This window comes from Lepidochelys olivacea, assembly GCF_965140295.1.
Source record: "Lepidochelys olivacea isolate rLepOli2 genome assembly, chromosome: 24".
Classification (NCBI taxonomy): domain Eukaryota; kingdom Metazoa; phylum Chordata; order Testudines; family Cheloniidae; genus Lepidochelys; species Lepidochelys olivacea.
This window is the reverse complement of record NC_140434.1, coordinates 7,947,234-7,971,461: the sequence shown is the minus strand read 5'-3', so window position 1 is coordinate 7,971,461 and position 24,228 is coordinate 7,947,234. Positions and strand designations below refer to the sequence as shown.

Genomic DNA, 24,228 nt, shown 5'->3' with positions numbered 1-24,228 from the left:
GGTCACCTAGTCCAACCCCCTGCTCAAAGCAGGACCGATCCCCAATGAAATCATCCCAGCCAGGGCTTTAAACTGGCTAGATCCAGTGTGTTCCTCTCATCTGGCCAGGAGCTCGGACAGCTGAGAGTTAATGTGGCCAGCACGAAGGGAAAAGCGGCCGGGCTGTTCTGACATCCTTTCCAGGCTTGTGCAATGCCTGCCGGTGGCCAGGGTCGGTGCTGCGCCTCCGGAGAGCGCCTATTTAAGAACCAGTGTGTTGAAACCCGAGCATTTCCTTGCTCCTCTCTAGCCAAACCACACCTCGGGCAAGGGTTGAAGTTCCCAAGGAAAGTTTCCTCCTCCTTAGCGGGTACAGAGAGCCGAGCCGAGCCGGGCCGGGGTGGAAAGCCCTGGAGAAAGCACCGCTGGGATCGAGCTGCGAGGGGGGGAAGGTAAGGAGATGACTTGATTTTTTTTTTTTATTTCAATAGACTCTACGCCCTGGTTAATTTCACCCTGGTTAATTTCACGGTGTGTCCTGGCAGCGGCAGCCCTGTGCGTGGGAGACAAGGCACAAGGCGGCGGGGGGTGTTTAGTGGCTCAGACAAGGGGCTTCTTCGCCTTCGCTAAGGCAACAGCCTGGCTTGATCCCTTTCCCCAGGGGTGGGGAAGGAGAGAGTGTTTGAAAGCAACATGGCTCTGCCACGCTTCGCTCAGTTCACAGGCAGTTCTCCCCCCTCCCGCCTGTTACTTTCTCTGAAGTGAAACCCGATTGCACCTTCAGGAGCTCTTACAAAAAATTCCAGAGTCTGGCTTGAAAGCGTCCCATTGATTCAGAGTCGAACCGGGACTTGTGGGAAAGCCCCCCGCCCTTTCCTGTAACTGTGTGTGGGGGGGTGTTTTTAAGCAGGTAGGTGAAATGCTTTTCCAGGGCTTAATATATTGAAAACCTGCAACGGGAAGGGGGGTGGGGGGGATGGGGCCGGAAGTTTCCTCTCTTTTCATACATGTGTTTGAATTTAAGCCGGAGAGGCCGGGAGTTCAAATAACTCTGTCTCCTCTCCCAGTGAATAATGGGGCAGGGTGACGAGGAGCAAAGAACTGCAGGCTCTGACTTGCAAACCCCTGAGCGACTGGCTGGCAGGGTGGAGGGCCTGGTGGTGTAGCGTGTCTCCTTTGCTGATGAAAGGGGAAGGTTTAACCCTTTCTCCTCGAGCCAGCCCTTACTCCTGGAGAGAGTGAGGGGTTCGCAGGGTCGTGCCCTGGCTCTGGGCGGCGTGTTCCTGATGGTGAAACTGGTGACTTCGATCCGAACGGGTAGGGGACGGGGACTGCACCTTTCCCTCTCACCTTGGTGTGCCTTTGGGTCTTTGCTGGTTATGCAGCAATTGGCCCTGTTATGAGAACATGGAGCTGGAGCAGTTTGTTCCCCCCAATAGTGTGACCCTGACATGAGGTCAGGCTCAAGCCCAGGACCTCTGTGGCAGGGGCCGAAATGTCAATAATGTCAAGCCTTCTGGGGAACCTTCCTGCCCCAGTGATCCCTTTGCTGTGCTGATTCAGTGGTGAGTAAGAAACCGGAGACCCACTGAGACCGCATCAGAGCCCTGATTATATCTAGACAATTGCTTCACGTGGAACCCCCCACAGAGTCCAGGACAGTGGGGCACTCCGGCCCTGGCAGGATCCCACGCCTGTGACGTGCTGCCTGCCGCTGCAGGATTTCTCAACATGAAAGCGGCCAGACTGGGGGCTGCAAGAGTGTGTGTGTGTGTGTGTGTGAGGCTGTCTGGCCTGCTAAGCTGAGAACCGGATGGTTCCCTTGCCATCCAAAGGGCTTTAGGAACAAGTGGGCCCAGTCATGCTGTCTGTGGAAGCAAGATTGGGTCCCCAGAACCTTTTCTTGTGAGCAAAGCATGGTTTGCAAATCCCCCACGGGGGAAACCTACCGCCCCAGCCCCCATCTCAGCAAAAGCTGTGCCCGATTCTGGCCTCGTTCGGTGGGGATGCACTGCTGGTAACGAGGACAGAATCTAGCCCGTGGGAAGAGTCAGACCTGTCCAGTCTCCGTCCCTTGGAGGGAAAACTCCCTTAGTGTGGATTAATTGTAAGGCCTTTGCTTTTCTTAAACAGTCTCTCTTGTGATGAAGGATTGACTGATAGATTTTTGGTGTGTTTGAATGAGACGCTTGAGATCATGGGAACAGTTCCCCAGGGGTCGTGGTGGGTTCTCCATCATCACTGGCGATTTTGAAATCCTAAAAGATTACAGTTGGAAGGGACCTCAGGAGGTCACCTAGTCCAACCCCCTGCTCAAAGCAGGACCAACACCAGCTAAATCATCCCAGCCAGGGCTTTGTCAAGCCAGGCCTTAAGAACTTCTAAGGAAGGAGATTCTACCACCTCCCTAGGTAACCCATTCCAGTGCTTCACCACCCTCCTAGTGAAATAGTTTTTCCTAATATCCAACCTAGACCTCTTCAAGCCGCCTCTTCTGAAAGAGATGCTCTAGCTGAAACAGGAATGATTTTGCATAGGTTCTCTGGACTGTGCTTTGCAGGAGATGAGATGAGGTGATCACCGTGCGTCCTATCTGATTTTACAATTGTGGATCTATGAAGAAACTCCTCTGGTCAGCATGGTTACAGCCCTGCAGAATAAACACCGTGACTCACTGCCTTTGGGCATGTTTGAGACTCTCACAGCCTCCCAAGGACTTAACGGGGAAATTAAACTGTGTTGCATTTTTCAGGAGCAGGGTTTAATTTTGCTACCCCTGTGTGGCCTGTTGGGCACCCATTGTTCCACACAGTAGCAAAGAAGGATCTTGATTAAATGCCCAACATCTCTTGTTGCCTCTGCTGTTCCCAGCAGGAGAAGCGCTGAAATGCTACGCAAAAGGCTCGTTCTCACAGTATTCTTGGCTGGGGATGGATGCGTGTTTGAAATCTTGCCATCCCTAGCCTGGTTTTTCAGACCCACATGGGTGCAGCTTCAGTTCTCAGCTGTGGTTATGCAAAGCTCCAATGTCAAAGGGCTAGATCCGCAGCTGGGGTAAAGCCGCATCGGTAGAGCAAGGTCGATTTATCCCAGCTGGGCTAAAGAGGATAGGCAGGTATCTGAGCCGAACTTGGTCCTTCAGTACTTAGCTGAATATCTTATGGTTGGCCCATCTCTTTAAAAGCCAGGGCTAGATCCCTGACTGGAATAAACCCTCATTGCTCCGTTGACTTTAGTGAGGCAAAATTAATTTACACCAGCTGAGGATTTGGCTCATTGGCTTCTGGAGAGAGAGGCCACATGTGTTTGCTTTAGCGGTGAGCCCAGACCTAGCCGTGGGATCCAGGCACCACTTGACTTTTAAGGGCACCTGGGTATGAATTTCCTATCTGGCTGTGATCACTATGGTGAACTAAGCCAAAACAGATAATCCAATCACCCCTGATTTGGGACAAGTTTGCCTCCATTGTGGTACTAAATAATATTTGATTTGTGTTCCCATAGTACCTAGGAGCCCTGGTCACGGATCAGGACCCCCTGGTGCCGGGGCAGTACAAATACAGAACAAAAAGATGGTCTCTGGGCTCCCCTTGTGCTCGGCGCTGCACAGAGAGAGAGAGAGAGTCCTTACCCTGAAGAGTGCCTGGTCTAAATAGACGAAGGACGGGAGGGGAAACGGTTGCAGAGGGTATGTTCACACCACAATCAAAGATCCGCAGCCCAGCAGCGGCTGGCTCGGGTCCGCTGGCTCAGGGGGCCAATAATTGCAGTGTAGATGCTCAGGTTGAGCTCTGAGACCCTGTGAGGGGGAGTTTGTCAGAAACCAGGCTCCCGCCCAAGCCCAATTGTCTCCACTGCCGTTTTTGGCCCCGCAGCCTGAGCCGACTCGGGCCCCAAGGCTTGGTGCCGCGGGTTTTTCATTGCGGTGGAGACGTGCCCAGAGAGCTTTGTACTGGATAATGGTAGGGCAGTGGAGCAGCCCGATCGCAGAACCCAGATCTCTTGAGTCCCAAAGCCATTAGGCCAGGATTATAAAGCCCAAAAAAGGGGCATGAAGGGGAATGATTGACCCGGAGCAGAGGTGACCTGAATATGACCACAAGGCCTGCATGCAGCTGGCTGGCTTTCTTGTGAAGGGTGCTTAGACTCTGAGGCGATCAGGGGAAGGGGTGGCGCGTCCCATCTCATCGTCTTTCCTGCCAGCGGCACGGGGACGTCCCAGGTGTGGCTCACCGCCAGGCCGTGCTGCTGGAATGCTGCTGCCCCGGAGTAGCCACTCAAAACTGGACTAATGCACAAGGCATCAAGGCCGGGAGGGCTCGCTCTGATGCTGAGGGCAGAAAAGAGGCCCAGCTCTGCTCAGCACTTAGTCTGGGGCCAAAGCGTGGGATGGTGACGGGTCAGAGGGAGCCCGACCGGAAGCGGTACTGCCTGGCTAGTCCAATGCGCCCCGCAGAGGGTTAATGGAATTTAGCCGAGCTCTGCAAATGCCAGCGGCTGGGCCAGGGCACAATGAGCCTTTGGCAGGCTGAGGAATGCTCTGTCTTTGGGGCTGAGCAGATTTTCCGCTCGCAAGAGCGGGCCAGGGAGGGGGGGAATCTTCTCTGTGGACTGTTGATTTCTTCTCATTCAGCAGTTGCTGGAGGAACAGTCTCAGTCATTTAGCAGAGCGGGTGGGGAGCACCATGGGTGGGTTTCAGAGAAGCATTTGCACCCCCTTCTCCCAGGCTGTGGGGGATCCGGGGACGACAGACAGCATTGCAGTAGGAAGCCTCAGTCAATGGCCCAGCCCCCATTGTGCTAGGCACTGTACAGAGACCAAGCAAAGAGACAGTCCCTGCAAACTCAACATGGATTATCTGGGTGTACTTTGCTGGACGTGACATCTGTCTCCATGCTGCCTGACACAGCACAGACCCCAGAGGCCCGATTCTCTTTCACCCCTGCGTCAACCAGGGGTGACTCCAGTGATGTGAGATCCGAATCAGGCTCCCAAAGAGGAAGATGAGGTGCAAAGAAAATACACACAAAGCTGGAACACACACTAATGCGTGACAAACGGGGGGACTGGCTCCTCGGCTGGTGGAAATCAGCATCGCTCTATCACGAGATACAGCAAAGAGCAGAGCTGTGCTGATTTCCACCAGCTGAGGATCCGGTCCAGGAAAGCTAAAGCCCTTGGTAATGGGCAACCTCATTCTCCTCCATTGTAGCCTCTGATCTCGCCCTGAACGCAGGGTGAGCCGGGCCCTGCTGCCGCAGCTCAGATGTCCCCTCAGAACTCCTGCCGCTGCTACCCGTGGTTCAGAATCGCCTCCCGTGCGTCTCAAACCCTCCCATGTGTCTCACTGCAGCTAACCCCCTCTCTGCTCCTTCTGCCCTTCAGCAGAGCTTTCTCCTCTGCACCTGCTGCCCTGTATCCTGCTTTGCTCCCATCCCCTGCTCGCTTCCCTCTTTGCCCTCTTCTTTATCCCTTTCCACCATCCCTCTGCTGTGGGAGCAAGGACCTTCTGCTTCGCAGCACCTGCTGTTTGGAGCAGCCCCTGTCTCTCTCCACCTCCGATTCCCTAGCGGATGTGAATCCGTGTTCCTCCATTGACGTCAGCAGAGTGGCCCTGATTTGCACCAGCTGGGGGTCTGGCCCGGCGGAGCTGAATCGTGAATTGTGTTGGCGGTTTGGAGCCGGCGTTTCCAAGGCAGATGGAATTTGTGAGCATCCTTGTCAGCGGCCGCCCAGTTGAAGAGTTCCCTGGGTCTGAGCGTAGCCGCGGCCCTGCCGGGGGGGGGAACAGAGCAGCCATTTGTGATGGGGCTGGCCGGGTCCATGTGGCAGCTCCGTGCACAGACTGGTCGCCCCGGGGGCAGGCGGCTGGCACGCAGCTACGTTCTAAACCAGTTTGTGTGTTTCGGGGGGGAAGGGGGATATTTTTTTTTCTTTCTATTCATTTTTGTTCTGGTTCCGTGACCAACTAACATAAAAACTGCTTCTGCGGATGCCTCTCTTCCCCTCCCCCTCTCACCCACTCATGCTGGGAGCCGAGCAGAGGGGTCTGCCCGTGGTGACTTCCTGGCACGTAGGAATTTTGGGCTACGAGGTTTGACCCGGGGCTGTGGCTGGGCGGCTTCTCGATCAGTTCAGCGGCTGTACAGCAGGGTTAGCTGGGTGGAGTTGCTCCCCAGTAAGGTAGCCTCTGTGAGCGGTTCTGCAGGGGGTGGAAGAACCGTTCACCTCCTTCATGGCTCTTTGTCCTTTGAGAGGTATCAGCCCAGCGCTGAGGACCCTGGCGTTGCAAACCGAGCTTGCTCTTACCGCTGTGGATCATCCCATGGGCCATGGCACATCTCTTGCTGCTATGCCAGTGGGGTGGAAATCAACATGGTCTAGTGACCACGGGACAGGACTCCTGGGTTCTGCTGCTGACTAGTGATGCGCCCTGTGGTGCCTCAGTTTCCCTCTCTGTAAAGTGGAGAGGTGAAAATCACTCCTCCACTGTGGGTTTGAAGTGCAGGTCGAAGGCGCTACAGAAGTTCACGGTATTATTGTCTGTCTTGTCACATGTCTCCTCTTCCACCTCCTCCTTATCTGGTCTGTAGACAACCTGGTACAGGGACCCCATGTCTCAGTGAAACCACAGAACATCTCCTTTTCCCCTCCTCCCCGCCAGCTGATCTAGGTACAGAGGAGACGCTTGCGATTTTTCACTAGGCTGCGGTAGTGAAAGCAGGGAACTAAATTTATACTGGCCCCGGAAAGAGAAGGCTGGGCTGGGGTCGGGGGAGGTGAACAGAGGCTATAAATATCTACACAGAACAATACGGATAGGAATTGCTCAGTCTCCGATGAGATGAGGGGGGAACAAGGAGGAATGGCCTGGAGCTACAGTGGGAGGCCTCGTCTGGATAGCTCTTTGTGCAGCGGAGATCCGGTGGGGGGCCAAAGCTTGGAGTTCCTGGACTAGTATGTCTGGGGGAAAAGTCCTTTCAGCCCTGCCATGTGGCTTTGCTTCTCCTGCCTTTCCCCTGGGCCTGACAGCCTGAGTTTGTTGACCTTCAGGATGGTGTTGCAGAGGCAATGTTGCCTAGTGGTTAGGCTTGGGGGGTGGTCTCAGGAGTCCTGGGTTCTGTTCCTGGCTCTGACCTGCTGTGTGACCTAGCCACTACCCCTCTCTGTGCCTCAGTTTCCCCTCCCATCCTTTAGCTGACTGGTCTATTTAGACTGTAAGCTCTTTGGGGCAGGGACAGTCCCTGCCCCAATGTGCAGTGCCTGGCCCAGATCAGGGCTGGCGTTTCTCGGGCTACTGTCATAAATCAATGTGTTGTTGCCAGGCCCGTCTAGCTCCATGCCGAGACCCAAGTCTGTGTTACACACACAGCCGTGTTGTCGGGGATGGAGTAGCTATGTGGCTGTGCTTTCTGCCGATGCCAGGCAGCGTTCCGGTTTGTAGTGTGGATCTGGTCGTGCTGCAGGTCCAGTCTGCACAACGAGCCTGGATTACTACAACAGCCATGAGCGCTACAGTAGGGTGAGCTGAAGAGAGTGAATCGATCCAAATTCTCTGCCTTAGTCCCACCTGGAAGGAAAATTAGGACTAAGGGTTTGTCTACATGGGGAAATTAATTTGGATTAAGGAGGGGTGTAAATTTAAAGAGGATTAACTATGCCACATTAAACCCCTGTATGAACACCCTCAAAAATTAAGAGTGGCCTTAATTCAGTTGATCTTAATTCACTTCCAAAATGAATTCAACTAAACTGCATTAAGACAGCTTTAATTCTGAATCACAGCATCTGCAGAGGGACCGAATGTGATATTTAACTAATCCGCTTCAAATTCCCACCTTCAGTTAATTAGGGTTAACTTTCCTGAATGTCCCTGTGTAAACAAGCCCTTATTCCAGAACAAAGTGCGTCCACACAGGGAGTTAATCAGGAATAAATCCATGTGTAGACAAGCCCTAAATTAGTATGAAACTAACATGCCTTGTGCACGTTTGAATCTCGCGAACAGAGACTCTCACCAGTGAGCACCAAACCCCCACAGACGCTAGTCCAGGAGGCCACTTGAAGTATCCCTGGCACACGGATCTAGTAGCCCAGCTGTCTTGGCACAGTTGGCCCCAGGGCAGTCACACCCATTGGCACTGCCCTCACCCACCTCCTGCTGTTCGTGTCGGACCAGCCCTGCAGTTGCTAGACGACAGCAGCGGCTAAATAAAATAGTGCATTGCGCAAGTCGAGGGCATGCTTGCTGCGCCACACCCCGCCCTGCCCCTGTTCTCTACTCGCCGGGCTGCCCGATGGGATGGCACCAGGGTTACTGGGTCAGTGGGTTGGGCTCGCATCAGGCTTCGCATTCGGCAGCGCTGGGCTGTAGGGAAAGGCCCTGGAATGAGTGCATGGCATGGGCTCTTTTCCTTTTTTTTGAAGCGATGCTGGCAGGCTGGGGTCTGGGGGTTTGGACTCGGGCCCGCGTAATGCAGCGGAGACTCAGGTTGGGATCCAGGGTTCAACAATTCCTAACCTGGGGTTACAGATGAGTGTAGACGTTCAAACCCAGGGGCTGCTAACTCGGGTTCTACTCACCTTGGGCTTGCATTGCAGTGTAGACAGACGCTGAGTGGCCATGCCAAACTCACACTTGGCCCAGGGCAGATATGCGGTGTAGGAAGGAGCCATTTAATTATTGACCCTGGGCCTAGTTCTCCTCTGCCTTTCTCTGGTGTGAACTGGGAGTCAGCAGAGGACCAGCCCAGATCAGAATGCACCTCTTCTCCCCCCCCCGCCCAGTTGCACATGGGGCAGGATTGGCACCAGGGTGCGGGGGAGGCAGGATTCTGCAGAGTCATGCGGGTGGTCAGTCTCGCTGGTCGGTGTCTTTCCCCTTTTTGGTTTGTGAATGGAGAACTGGGGCGAAATCCTGAACCGCTGACAAAGGAGCATGAGTCACAGCGGCCCTGGCTGGGTATCTGACCCCCCAGCCTGGGGATGTGCGTGGAAGGGAGGGCGGCAGTTCCCTCAGACACGCTCTGCTGCAACTGACCCCCCGCACTGCAGCGGGCCCAGACCACCCAATCCACTGGGCCACTTCAGAGTTGGATCCAGGGCCCCGTCTCCTCTCCCCTACAGGGCTCTAATGCCATCGCGGGCCGCAGAGTTATGCCCCACTGACCCCAGCAGGAACAAGAGGCAAATCAGGCCCCGAGCTGTTTTTTTACCCGCGGGCCGTGCACCCTGTTGCTTGCAAAGTGAATTCAATGCTGGCAAAAGGGGGTGAGCAGGCAAACTGTGATGCAGACGTTCCTGGTTAGGCAGGGAGACGGGGTAACAGAGTCTAAGGGCCGCTCTAGCCTGTTCTGGTCTCCTTGCTCCACGGAGCGCGTGTCCCAAACTCTCCGATGCAGGTCAGTATCCTCGCCGCTTTGCAGGGAAAGGGTCTGCTGGGAAGCCAGCAGCAGAGCCAGGGACCGAACCCCAGAGGCCTGATTCCCACTGCCCTGCTCTGACCACTCAGCACCCTAAGCCCAGATCTGCAGGACCCGGGCTTGTGGTGTCCATGCTGCTCTGCGCAGACCTTCCGATGGGGGCTGTGGATTGAGCCGCATCCACGCGGCAGAGGGATTGGACCCAAGTCACAGCACGACTCTGGTGCTGACCCACCCCCTCAGCAGGGCCTAGGACCCAAATCCTGAGTGCTGACCCGAGACAGGCTGGTTTGTTGGTGGACAGAAGCAGGGGCCTTAGGCTCAGACCTGAATCAGAGACCAGGCTTAGCATGCAGTGTAGACAGACCCAAAGTGACACTCCCCTCCCAGGGCCAGGGGTCAAGACTCCTCTTTGTGTGCTCTAACCACTAGACCCTACTCCCCTCCCAGAGCCAGGGATAAAACCCAGGAGTCCTGGCGCCGAAGCCCCTGCTCTAACGCGCTGGGTTGCAACCAGAGGCCAGTGCGAACGTCTTCGTATTGACCCCCTTCCTGCAGAACAGACTAGCTGGGCCCAGTGCATTCTGCCAGGACATTGAATTGCATCTGAATTAGTGACATTCTGCACATAATGTTACAGAGCCAGACTCTGCCAGCACCAATGCGCTGATGTCAAGGGAGAGGATTTGGCCCCTTTCTGAACCATCAGTGCCTGGCATTCAATGGAGTCAAACAGCCCCAGGCCTGATCCTGCTCTCAGTGGGGTAAATTGGGAGCCACTCCACTGAAACAGATTTATACCGGCACCAAAGCTGCACAGATGGGAGAGGAATAGGCCCAGCAGGTAGAATTCCCAGCAGTGACATGTCCCCCGGCCTTTCCCCGAGTGCTATATAACCCCCCAGCCAGCCTGCTCTGGTCCACGAGCTAGGATCTCGCTGCGCAGTCTCTTTTCCCCTCTGCTACCTAACCCCTGGGTGCTGATCCCTTTGGCCAGCTGAAATAGCAGCCGGGTTTACACCCGGGTAAGTGAAAGGAGAAATGAGCCCCATGAGTCTAGGCTCAAGGGACCTGAGTCATCGGCTCTCCTCCTTCTCCTCCCCGCCGCCCACAGTGTTCCTTCAAGGAAATGGCGCTCAGCCAGGGCGCCTCTCTGCTCCGCTGTTGTGCCAGGATAGCCTCTGTCTGTGGGCCGACGTGGGTGGGGACGGGGCACTCTGAGCGTGGAGCAGGGGCTGGGGTCTGGGGCAGATGGGGGGAGGAGGGGTCAGTTGGCCAGAGTTCTTGGTGTGGGGCTTACAACGAGCATCTGGGCCAAATCCAGAGCTCCCCTGGCATGCGCAGGGCGACTCAGGCCAGTCTGACTCTCCCCGAGGGCTGGGAGCGGACGGGGTTGGAGAAAGGGGGGCAGCCAATGCAAGTCTTCCATTAAGGCAAGTCCCTGTGGCCGTGTATGCCCCTGGCCGGAGGCAAGCGGGCTGCGGAGCGAGGCCTTGGTATGTGGATCGCTCTATCCCAGTCCCTCTGGGCGGGCCAAGGTACCCTCCGGGCCCCCAGTGGGAGCTGCCTATCCTTCCACTTCACTCCCTAGTGCTTGGAGCTGTGGAGAAGGCACAGATCTGCCTTTCCCCCACCTGCCCCAGACCAGGTGTCAAGCCATGTGCTCGAAGCCTGGCCTCGAACCAGGAGCCAGCTCTAGGATTGTTGTGTGAGGTGGGATCCCAAAGCTGTTGGCTAGATACCACAAGAAGGGGCACAAAGGGAGAGAGAAGTCAGCCCAACACGTGGTGGAAGTGTTGTCCAGTGGCTAGAACACTGGATTGGGAAGCAGAAGAGTGGTCAGAGAGGCAGGATGGCCCAGGGACTCTGCCACAGACTCCCTCCGTGATCTTGGGCAAGTCACTCAGTCTCTCTGTGCCTCGGTTTCCCCAATGGGGATAGTAGCCTTGCCCTGCCTTACATGAGAATAAATATATTGCAGACTGTGAGGCGCTCAGTACTACGGTGAGGGGGTTCCAGAGACCGCATCAGAGGTGGGGCTAGAACTGTCTTAGGTAACTCCCTTCCCCCTCTGTGCCTCAGTTTCCCCTCCTACCCCGCGTCTCTTCAGCCTGTGAGGTCTTTGGGGCAGGGACTGCCTCTCGCTGTGTCTGGGCAGCACCCGGCCCAGTGGAGCCTTGATGTCAGTTGGGACCTCTCAGCACTACTGTAATACTTCGCAGATGGGTGGGTTGGGTCTGGTTTTGGGTGGATCCAGTGGCTCTTCCCCGAGGCCTGGTGTGGAGATTCCCATGCGCACCTGGAGCTGGGAACCTCCGACGTGACTGAGGTGGGGTGGGCAGCAGGTTGGAGCAATTTTCCTGTTCTCCCCCTCGTCCCTGTCCCGCCTTCATAGCACCAGAGAGACGGGCCCTGGCAGGGACGTTCCCTGCTCTGGCAAGTGGTGGATTCCTCCCTGCTCCAGGTGGAAGATTCATCCAAGCCGAGCAGGTCGGGGCAGGACGGGCAATTCCGATCAGGCCCGGCCCAAGGCGCGTTCCTGTGCGGCAGCCATGGCCGCGGGTTCCAGCCTGCACTCAGGCAGGTCGGGGCCGGCCGTCGGCGCCAGCTGATGGGAAGGAAAAGAGATTGTAGGGGGATTTTCTCTGCACAGACAAGCAAAGCTGGCTGGGTTAGTGCAGGGTCTGCCTGGAAAAGCGATTAACAGACACATGCTCACTCCTGCCCATCTGCCCCCCCCCCCATTTCCAGCAATGCACCTCTGGACCGCCCCTGCTCCCATCTGCACCCCACACCTCCCCCTGCTTCCACTGACATCTTCAATTCATTCAAATTAAGGCCACTGTAATTCTGAACGGGAGGATCCACACAGGGGTTTCATGCAGTTTAACGAATCCACTCTTTAAATTCACATCTTTTAGTTAATTCAGTTTAATGTTCCTGAGTGTGACTATGTAGCCCAGGCCTAATTCAGAATAAGGGGCTCTTACTCTAGAATAAAAGTGTCCACAGTTATGCCAGAGTAGCTATTCCACTTTAATTCAGATTAAGGCAGGGTGTGAATTCAGTGCCCCTGTGTAGACAAAGCCGTACGCTCATGTGGCACTCTGCCTCCCAACGCACTGCTCTTCGTGCCCCAATACCACAGTGATGGCTGCATTACAAGTGCCGTGGCTGAAAGCACCCTGCTAATGTGCGTGTCCCTTTCCTGCCTCCCCCACTCCCGTTTAGCATGCCCAGTGGGAAGTTTAGCCTTGTGGGCACCTGCAGGGAAGCAGGCTCCTGGTGGATGGTGCCTGTCCAGGCATGCGGCTGTTGGCCCATCAGGGAGGCGGGGTGGGCGCTCTGCGGGGCCTGTCGGGGAGCCACTGGATGGAAACCAACCTCCCCGACAGCACCATGGGGCCTGGCCCCATCAGCATCATCTCTGGCCTGGGCAGCAGGTTGCTCCTGAGCTGGGTCTGCAGTGACAGAGGTGGCAGCAGGTCCATCTGGTACTTTTCTGGTGTCTCATCCCCCACAACCCCCGTCAGAGCCAGGCGACTCCTTGGAACGACTGTTGTTTCAGGCCTTGGCACAGGGCCCAACTCCCAGATAAAGCCTCTGGCCGCCGGATTCCTTGAGCGCCTGGCACTTGCGTGCCTATAAACAGCCACGCGTCTCCCTCTGATAGGGGCCCTGGCTGGTCAAAGGATCTGTGCTAGGGGCTGATAAACTTTTAAGAGTTCTTTGGACGTGTTCTCCCCTGGCCTCTGGATCCTTGATGCTCTGCAGGTTGCGAGTTGGTGGGCCCTATTTTACTGGCTCCTGGTGCCATGTGAACGTATCAGGAGTGTGTTTGTTCCCAAGTCCGAGGCGAGCGTGAGGTTCCCAGCTTTGTGGAGTTTGCGTGCAAGCATCTCCGTGCGTGTGTGCATTGCAGCCTGGGAGTGTCGGTACATGTGGATGCTTGTGTTTGCACACGCATGTCTGCAGGCACGTCTGTCTGTGCACACATGCCCATGTTAGCATGCCTTGACACGGATGTTCTGGGTGCTTGTGCAAACCAAGTGGGCTTCATGCATGTGCAGGTCATGTCTATTAACATGTCTATGTATGTAATGGCTCTTTGGCACAGTAGCATGGCCCAGTGCTTGGGGCACTAGCCCAGAACTTGGGAGACCTGGGTGCCTGCCCTCCCACAGACTCCTTGTGTCACTTAGCTGCTCTGTGCCTCAGTTTCCCATCTGTACAAAAAGGAAAATAGCCCTGCCTTGCCTCACAGGGTTGTAAGGATAAATATGGGGAGTATATAAGTACATAAGACATACGTGCGTGTCTACATATGTCCGGGTCTGACCCAAACAAGCAGCTCTGGCTGTTGGCCTGGTCTGACAGGGTCCTGCTCCCATGTGGCCCCTTCTCTGACAGCCCAGAATGCCCCATGTGTGGACTCTTCTCTCCTCTGAGCGTGGCAAAGGCCTGGTGGCGTTGTTCCTTCTCTTCCCTCGTGCCCCAGCAGCATCACTAGCCTAGGGGCGAAGAGACTGGAGCGTCCCTTCCCAAGGCTCCAACCTTGAGCTTTATCGGCCGTTTAGGGCATGGTTAAGACTCTTCCCCAAGTGGCCTACACTGAACGTACGTTAATGAGATGGCAGATGAACAAGATTGCTCCTGTCTTGCCCTCGTTAGCAACGCGAGTTCCCCACTTGCCCACCCCCTTCAAGCAGCACCCCACGGAAGCTCTGGGGCCATCCCTGCGATCAGACAAGACATTTGGAGGGAGTGGAAGAGGCATGTCAGCCAAGCGGATGCGGGGCAATGCTGGGCCGGCCACCCGTGCTGGGGGAGGGGCTGCCCACGTCTCTTGCTGCCCTTTTATCAGCGCTAAACAAGTCACCCCAAAGCTCCCTTGTGCCGAATGGGGAACTGCGGCTGGGTGTGGCGATGAAGTGAGCCTTTGTGCTGTCCGGCGTGTCGTGTGTCAGGGGCTGCACATCAGATCAGCCTGGTGTCCTGCCTTCTCCTGTACTGGGTCGCACTAGGGTACCCCTCTACCTATAGGATGCTGTCCTTGGCGAGGGTGGGCAGGGGTTCTCCCTGAATACAGGGATCTGTCTGGGAGGATCTTCTAACGCTTTCCCGTGCCATAAAGGATCCCCCTAAACCCTCTCGGAGCCTCTCTAAAAGTGACCAATTTTCTTCCAGCCCAACCCATTTGTGTCTAGCGACTCTAGGCCTTTGGCCTGTGCCCATCACTGCAGTATCTGGGCATCAGCTCGTTTGGGGGCAGGGAAAGTCTTTGGCTACGAAGCCCTTTTGCTTTGCCAATTCCAGCAAAAATGGGGCCCATCAATTCCCCACTGGCTGCAGCTCTATCAGGGTCTAGCAAAGGCACAGTGCAGATGGGGCTCGGGTGTCTCGCCAGGCTCAGAACTAGACCTAAAACATGTTCTTTCAAAAAGACCTGCTCTAGCTCAAGCAGGAATTGTTTTGGGGCAGTCCCATGGCTTGTGTTATACACCAGGTCAGATGAGTCGGCCACAGTGGTCCATTCTGGCCAGAGATTCTGTGGGTAATGGATTGTTTTTCCACTTTTCTGGCCGAACCTCAAACACACTCACAGTTTTGGGGTGCTTGAAATTTGAATTCAAGTTTCAGTTTTGTGTTCAAGGCTTTTAAAGCCTTTTTTTGGAATAAAATTGAGATCAAATTTGAAAGGAAAAGTTTTTCAGAAACAAAACATATTTTGATTTTTTTTTTTTTCTCTGAAATTTTTTTTTTTTTTTTTTTACCAAAATGATTTGGTGATTTGGACACACATTTGTCGACCCAAATCTCCCCTCCCCTCACTCCAAAAAAAAAAAAAAAAAAAAAAAAAAAAGTTTCTACTGGAAAACTTCTCCCACTTCTACTCAGAAGATGTCTCAATGCTTTTGTGTGTATGCCCGTGTCTTGGCAGACAGCATCTCCTGAGGCTACCGAGTAGGAATCCCCCCAGGCGGAGCCAGGTTGCTCTCAGCCTGGCATTCAGACTGAGACGATTGTCAGCGCGGGCACAGCTGCACCCAGGGCCGCCTATGGGCACAACGTGGGCAGAGCTGGCTGGATGTTTGGCTGCAGGGTGGGGACCGTGGTGGGCAGATGGGGAGATCTCCATGTAACCTGCAAACTCAGCAGAGTGACTCCAGGAAATAAACCCCAGGTCCCCTCCCGACCTCTTTCCAGTGCCGCTTCTCTACTGAGTCACCTTTCCTGGCCTCCACAAGCCAGCCGATAAACACCAATTTGTGTGTTTTGCATCAGACAAACCTGGGGGGTCCTAATAATTACTCTACCGCACGACCAGGAGGTCTGGGAGGAAAAGGCCAGCTTTGCCCTCGGCTAGTCACATGGGCTAAAGTCACGTGTCTAATTTTCCTCTTTCTCCCCCCCCACCCCCACCCCCCGCTGTCTTAAATATGCCTGCTCTGTTTGGAGAAGGAGCAGCTCTCACTCAGCTTTAGGGTTCTATTAGATTCTGTCCCAAATCCTCCTCTTCTCAGCCAGGTTCTGCTATTGCCCCCTCTCTGGGGAGGGTCCCTAAGCTCTCGGCAAACAGTGAATCAAGCTCTCACAACCTCTCTAGGAAGTGGGCTGGTATCATTATCCCTGTTGTACAGGTGGGGAAATGGAGGCTCAGAGAGGAGAGGTGATTTGTTAGTGATCACGCAGCGAGTCCATGGCAGAAGTCCCTGGCTCACAGTCTTTCCCCCACTTCTCTAGCCATTAGACACAACTTCCTCTGAAGTTGGGCTAGAATCCAGGTGTCCTGGCTTTCAGGCTGCTTTTCTAGCTGCTAGATAATGCTTTCTCTGAGGCTGGCCCAAGTACTGCCCCAGACTGCTCTCGGGATGTTGAATACCAAGGGGGTCAGAGGGATCGAGGCTGCGGGCCGTGTTCTCCAGGGAATGTTCCTTGGGGATGTCTCCAACAGGCATGTTCTCTGTGGTGGTAACAGCAAAGTTCTCTATCCACCCTCTCCTGGACTGCTGCTGCATGCCACCTTTAGGGGGGTGGAGGAATAGTCCCTTTAGGTCAGCCCCGTGTCCTGGTGACATCTCCACATTCCAGGGCGGGCCTCGGTGGGTCTAAGGACACATCTGCACAGACCCGGCACTGAAGGTGCTAACTTTCCAGTTAATCTATGCAATGAACCTACATCCCAGATGCATCCACCTCTCGTCCTCTAGGTCCAAGGTACGTGGCCATTCGCACTGGGCTTGACTGGTTCCATCCTTTCGTCCTATCCCACCCCTCACTTTCCAAGTGTCACAGATACCCCAGCAAGCCACTCTGCCAGCGGCTGTGCATTTCCTTCTCTCCGAGGGCTACGCACAGGGTGGTGTGATAAGTTACCACCCAGCGCCTTCTAAGCCAGCACCTTTATTCTTAAGGGAAAAGCATTCCGGAGAAACCTGAAAAGCAAGAGATGTTCCTATACGCATGTGAATGGCTGCCCCAGGGGCACCCCTCAATCTTAGGGGGCCTTGTTGGCCAAAGTCCCTCAAACTCTTCCACAAGGATTGGGGCCCCCTGGGACAGAAGTTCCTGTCCATTTGCTGCATCCAAAAGAAACCCGGTGACAGTTTAAGCTCCATTGTTTGAGTCTCTGGGAAGCCTAGTTTGAACCAGGCTATGCAAACGCCCCATGGGATGGAAATTCTCTGGAGTTCTCTATAATCGCAGGTAATTCCCCCCCACACACACACACGCTGGTTAGTTCCAACAGGAGCTCTGGGAGGAAATACAACACAATTGTACATAAACCATTCGTAACATAGTGGTCCCCAGGGATACTGCATGGGATTGCAACGTCTGTCACAGCCTCTCATCGCTGCTTGTGTTCCTTACGCCATCCCAAATGGGGCCTCTTTTGGTCCTGCCACTGCTCGCTGGCTGGCAGGAAGACACTTAGAGACACGCCGCCCTCCTGCTGCCTCCATCTGGCCCACTGCCTCCACCCCGCAGCTGGTTTTCAAAGCACTTCCTCCGAACGGCTGGATCCTCAGGTCTGTCAGGCAGAGCCTGGGGAGAAAGGGGCTACGGGGAAGATCAGCCAGCCAGGGATTGAGGGCTGATCCTGGCCGTATGTGCCTGGCTGGCATTTAACTGGGCTCCAAGGGCTGGATTCGCACAAGAGCTCGGCACCTCTGGTCCCAGGGCTAGCCGGGGAAATCTGGCCTTGAGTGACGGCCTTTGAAAACGCAGCCCCAACGGTGGGTGCTGAGTTCTTGAAAACCTGCCCCTGAATGCACATGTGATTGGGCGGGGGGGGGGGGGGGAGTATGGGGTATAAAAGCCACCCCCACAAACTTTCCATAGCTATTGTCTGTGGCCAGGATCTCATGACACAAGTTTCTCCAGCCCACACGGCGCTAGCTCTTATGGAAAGCCCAGTTTCCTGCCACGCTTCAAATTCCCCTCCCCCAGCGTATGTAAAATCCGAGAGAGAAGTTAGTTTCTCACGTAAAGATCAGCGGTTGAAAAGAACAGCCGAGGGCGTCTCCTCTCCCTGCCTGTGGAAGTGCTTGGCTACGCCAGGGCCGTGCAAGTGCCCTGGGTGTTTGCACACACGTTTGCAGATGCATGCACCCTGACCGTGGACTCCACCCCACAGATCCACCTGCTCCAAAGCTGAGCTCAAGGGAGAAGCTCCATTCAGTAGCACTAGTAGACTGATTCGAAGCCTTTGGACCTCCAGCGACTAGCAGGCACCGTCTGTAATCGTATTCGTACTAGCGGGCGGGTGTATTTGGGGTCTGTGACTTGATGTTGTCCCTAGCATGGCGTGATGATGCAACGGCTCGTGCCCGCATTGCGATGTCGTCACTTTGTCCCTTGGGTCTAATGCAAAAATTCCTCCCCTCGCTGGCTGGGAAGAGGAAGAATTAAAGGGACCCTGTCCGAATCCCGAGGCCTACTCCATACTGTGCCCAGCCTTGTGCGCTGGTCTCTGAGAGCAAGGCAGGCCGTGGAGATGCTCAGCACGCGCCCTTGATTTGCGTTGTACGTGGTGTTGGTGGTTACTTGCTAACGAGAAACATGACCAGGCCTCCGGAGAAAATGGGTGCTGGTATGTCTGTGAATCGCTGGGGGGTGGGTCAGGACGCCAGGGCTTATTCCTGCCTCTGCCACTAAATATCTTTGCACCCTTGGCAAGTCGCTTCACTTCCCTGTGCCTCAGTTTCCAGATCTGTCCAAGGGGGCTGATGAGCGTGATCTACCTCAGGGTGGGGGCTGGGTGTGGGGGCTAATGAATTGGTGGTAAAGGGTGTTTAGCTCGCTGGATGAATGGCACCATAGAAACACTAATAAGACTTCGGCACTGTGAAGGAGCCCAGCTCTCTGCGGGAAGCAGACCCAACTGCAGCCAGCTTGCAAACGTGCGTACAGTAGCAGGGCTGGCTTAGGGGACAAGAAACTGCCCCTGTACTTGGGGAGTCTGGAATTAAGACAGTTTCAAGCCACCTTGGCCCTCCCCCTGTTCTGGGGCCGCGCAGGGCCCTTCCCAGCCCTCAGCGGCTGCCCTGAATTAGGGCCAGAGCAGGTTCTCAGCCCCCGTGCAGTGAATTCCAGCCAAACGCCCCTCATCTGCCCTCTGTGTTGGGAGCAGGGCTGACACAGAGCCCTTATGCCTGCCCCACACTAGCTGTGCCCAGGGTGTGGGGAGTGGGTTCTGCCACTCTGGTGGCATAGAGGGTGCCTCGATGTAAATGAGGTGCTGAAATCAACAGCTGTCTCTCTCTGCTGCTTTGGCTGGAGCAGGCAGCCAGGAGGGGCCTGCGGCAAATGTAAAGGAGAGGTTTCAGAGTAACAGCCATGTTAGTCTGTATTCGCAAAAAGAAAAGGAGGACTTGTGGCACCTTAGAGACTAACCAATTTATTTGAGCGTGAGCTACAGCTGAAATCCGATGAAGTGAGCTGTAGCTCACGAAAGCTCATGCTCAAATAAATTGGTTAGTCTCTAAGGTGCCACAAGTCCTCCTTTTCTTTTTGTAAAGGAGAGGTGACTCTCCCCCCGCCCCCAAGTCAGGAAGCACACGGCCCAGCCTTGCCGGCAAATGCGCCAAAGGTTCCCTTTCAAGTCTGCTGCACTCGGGCTGCCGGGGCAGAGGAAGTGACCTTTCCTGTTTTCCAATGTGTAATCAAAACAATCCCCCCCTCTAGACCTGCGTGCGGCAAGGGCTGGCGTGACGCAGCAAAGGGCTCTCGCTCATTCCCCTACCTCTGGGAAATGTTTTTCCTTTTGGCTGATGAAGGCCTGGGTGACAGACAGTGTTTCCCAGTAGAACTATGCTGGGGTGTGATTGTTTTACCGATATAAATATCCAGCTACAATCCCTAGGGAGGGCTCGGTTATACTGGTAAAAATAACACCACCACCTACCTCTTATGTAGCTGCTTTTCCATCCCATCTACACTTAAACCACTACAGCTGCCAAGCTGCAGCACCTCAATGTAGACGGGATGTGGTCTCCCATCAGCATAAGTCATCCACCTCCCTGAGGCAGTAGCTAGGTTGCCGGAAGAATTCTTCTGGTGACCCAGCGCTGTCTACACCAGGGGTTAGGTCCGCATCGCTGCGTCTCTCCGGTGCGGCTGTCACACCCCTGTGCAATGTGTCTATGCCGAAGTGAGTTCCCAATGCAGATCAGCCCCTAGATCGCAAAGCGCTTTTCAAAGCAGGTCAGTATCATTGTCCCTATTTTATATGTGGGGAAACTGGGGCAGGGATGTGACTTGCCCAAGGTCACCCAGAGCCAGAATAGACCCCAGGTCTGCTGAATCCCAGGATAATGGGACTAGGCCTTATGGGAATAAGCTATATGGAATAAGTACTCCTTGTACAGTTCTAACTGTTCCTCCGCTGGATGGGGGTGTTGTGTATAGTTAAGGCACTACACATTGTGTGTGCAGGCAAAGTCTGACCCAGAATTGCTGGTATGCCCTAAGGGCTCAAGTTCCTTCAGGTTCACCCACAAAATAATACCTTCAGCGCTCAAGCATTGTTCTCTATATTTTACAGTTGGGGGGAAACTGAGGCATGGACACATAAGGCAAGGAATAGAACCCAGATTTCCAGGCTAGGCCTATATCCATTTGTCTGCCACCAGGCTACAGACACCAGCACCAGCTAATCCAGGTTTGAGTGGGATTTGGGGTGTTATCCCAGGCTTCCTTGGATTTGCCGAGGCGTGGCAGTCCTCCTTCAGTGGTTCCAAAATCCCAGTTGGTGACGATCCCCAGGGCACGGGAGTGGGAAGCAGCTTGAACCAGGATGGGTTCGTGCTGCAGGAACAGGGCCCAATCCTCTTCTCAGAGCACTGGAAACTAGGAGTTATTTGGCCATCACGCTTGTAGAAGAGAAGTGGAGCCCATGCCTGTGGGAACAGTCCTGCGCTAAGCTGGGTGATCCAGAAAGTCTTTCCCAGATCTCCTAGGTTATGAAAACCCCCTTACCGCGCACTCTCCCATCCCCTGCCCGCAAAGTTATGGATTGGAGTGTTGGGTTCTAGCCAGTAACCACATGAAAACCACCCTTTTCTCCCCCTGGCTGTCTGGCCTGCTGAACTGCCCTCTGCTTATTTGTTGTTTGGGCTTTGAGTCAGTGCCCAGAGCCCAGCTGAAAATAGATTTATTTTCCCCCCTTCTCCTTTTAGAATTTAAGGTTTTTAACCTCTAAGACCTGCCGGGAAGGGACAGACTATTTATAACCCCATTTGTCAGGGTTTGTTTTGGTCTTTGCATGGGTGAACCTTCTTCCCTGGACAGATTCCCGGTGCAATGTCCTGTTCTCTCCCTGGGCTGGAGTCTCCTCTCGCTTACACGGGTGTAAATCAGGCGGGACTGCGCTGATGTTAAGAGGTGCCTGGCAGAGCACATGTGGTGGTGTGTGCAAATACGCACGCTGTGCAAAAGGACCGGCCCTCTAAGCAGAATCACACACTTCAACGTGGCTGGAGGCTGTCGCTGGTGGCTATAGGGAGATATAATCTCTTTGAAACCAGAGGCGAAGTGCAGGGTCCCCTAAGCAGGAGGAAGGATGAAGCGTTCTGCAGGGCTAGACTTTCCTCCGATTGAAATCCATCAGCAAAACTCCCACTGGCTCCAAAGGGAGCCAGGTCAGGAAGAGGGCTGTTCATACCCAGCTGCGGCTTACCCCTCACTCTGCTGCTCCCGTTCCCCCGTCTCTGAGCTGTACCTGCTTCCCTTAATGAGGCAAACCCATTTTAATTCCTATTATCCCTGATAGAGCTCTGGGGGAGTGAACCGGAATCTATTCCGACTCGTGCATTGTCTAAAGCAGTGCTACGCCAAGTGGTGGTCCACGGACCAGTGCCGGTCCGTGAGCCATCGGCTGCCAGTCTGCACGCACATTTGCCGGTCCCCCACATCAGATAGCTTGAGCAGCACTGGTCTAAAGGACCCTCCGATAGCAGCATCACTGTGGGACGTAGGAGGTGGAAGGAACATGGCTGTGATTTCCAGCTCCTCGTGGAGATTGCAGTGTGGCAAACTTAACACCCCCCATACCCCCCCACCCCGAAAAACCCTTGAAGATTTAAAGTGAAGCACCCTTGGTCTGCTGCTGATTTCCCCTCTGATCTTGGACCCGTTGCTTCCCCTCCCTCTACTCCATCTATAAACGGGGTGATGGGAATAACGCCTGTCTCCTGGGCATGGTGAGAGACTCTGCACATTGATATCCTTAAGCCAGGAGGCGCTAGAGAGAGGCAGGGGGGAGGTATTGAGTTGCCAACAAAGCATAACTATGGACACCCAGGCTGTTGTCATCTCTGCTGAGTCACTTTTCTAACCGCAAGCTCTTCTCTGGCTGCTGAGTGTCATGTTCTCCCCGCGGCCTGGCCCTTCTGGTGGTGTGATCTCTGTGATATGCCTTGTTGGGGTTGTAACCCTGTTGGGACACTGGGCCTGGTACTCCATCAAGTCCCGGGCACCCCTACAGCCCTGTGCGAACAACACCCTGCCATCTGTTCCCCTGGTAGAGGAGCTGGTCAGACCCTGTGTGTGGATAGTAGCTAGCACAGGCTGAGCGAGCCTGGCCGGGAGCTAGAGAACCACAAGGTCTATGTCCAGTAGCCTCCCCTTCAGCATCATCCCAGCTGTGTCCGGGCAGAGCGAGTGACCCTGCAAGGATGGCTGACTCAGGGCCCGATCCTGAGATGTGCCGAGCTCCCGCCAGGTGTGCCGTGCACGCGACCCCAAGTTGAACGAGTTAGAGGCTCAGAACCTGGTCTCTGCTTTTTTAAGGCCCTTCATGGCCTCTCCTCGCCTGACTCTTCCTCTCCTGCCCATATGCCAAATTTTCCCACCAGCGCCTTCCCGCTGTGTCTCATGCCACCCCCTCTGCCTGGGCAAAGCTATGCCCTAGTTCTGCAAATTCCCCCTCTGCTGTGAGGTCTGCAAACAAACACCACGCTGGTTAGCTGACCTGCCCAGCCACTGCTCAGCAGAACCGTATCGCTGCTCCCAGATGGGGAGGAGGAGAGTTTGCTGTATCCACCTGTTGGTGGTGGTCCTTCTATCCCATTGGCTGAGAACGGCAAACCACAGCCGCTGGGAGCTGCGGGCAGCTGTGCCTGTGGACGGTCGGTGTAAACAAACTGTCTCGCAGCCTGCCAGCGGACTACCCTGATGGGCCGCAGGTTGCCCACCACTGTTCTATAGGTTGTGAACTCCTTGGACAAAAGCAGTCTTTGCCGCATGTGTTTGTACAGCACCTTGCACCACGGGGCTTCAATCTCGCCTGGAGTCTGTTGGAGCTCCTGCGAGGTAAATAACGCAGCAGCATCAGGCGTAGCACAGTTGGGTTTGGAATGATTCAGCCAGCCAGATCTCAGACAAGGTAGGGAAAGTAACAGCCCCAGTTTGGGTTATGTAGCAGGAAGCGTGATGCCTTAGGGGCTGGAGTGGTTTCAGGACACACCAGGAGTCAGTCAACTGACACGCCAGGTTAATGAGCCACGGGGACAATAACGAGAGGCGATGGCCTGAAAAACCTCCCCCTGCAGAGCAGACCTCCCGGGAGACACTTTTGTTGATGGTGAGAGAGAGAGAGAGAGAATAAAATGCAGCCCTGTTCAGCTCCACTGAAAGCAGCTTCCTGTTATCTGAACAGACAGCCGTTTTCAAACCGGGAGGCCTTGTCTCTCGCCCCGATCTTTCTCTATGGGGAACTAGCACTTGCCTTACTGGTGAAGGAAGGAGCGCCAAAAAAAAAGGCCTTTTGAGAATAATCTTATTATGATGGGGAGCTGCTTTGTCTGGCAGTTTGTGTACTTGCTTAATGAATTTAAAGGTGACGTGCAAGGGGTGGGGAGAAGTGGACTTGGATCCTTCTGGGCCTTGTCTACGCTGGTCAGCCAGCATGGATTTACCAAGAACAAATCATGCCAAACCAGCTTGATTTCCTTATCTGACAAGTTAACTTGTTTAATGGATAGGGGGAACGTGGTGGACATCATATACCTGGACTTCAGCAAGGCTTTAGACACAGTTCCACATGACATTCTTGTAAGTAAGCTGGAGAAGTGCAGACCATTATTGGTTAAACAATTGGAAACGATTAATGGAATGATGTCAGATTGGAAGGAGGCCTCCGGTGAGGTTCCATGGGGATCTGTTCTGGGTCTGGTGTTTAACATCTTTATTAATGACCTGGATGCAAGACTAGAGAGCAGACTGATCAAATTTTATAACAAAGCTGCAGGGGCGGGGGGAGTTGCAAACACTTTGGAGGACAGACCTAAAATTTAGAGGGATCTTGATAAACTGGAGAACTGG

The 24,228-nt window shown here is 54.5% G+C and overlaps 1 protein-coding gene across 1 annotated transcript in view; it reads left to right on the top strand.

Annotated features, from left to right (window-relative positions):
- Nucleotides 1-249: 249 nt before the first annotated feature.
- CDC42SE1 (CDC42 small effector 1) overlaps nt 250-24,228 on the top strand; it is a 49,169-nt gene continuing 25,190 nt past the window's right edge. Inside the window, exon 1 of the mRNA XM_084613583.1 lies at nt 250-431. The gene's annotated coding sequence lies outside the window, so the exon portion shown is untranslated. The remainder of the gene's footprint in view (nt 432-24,228) is intronic.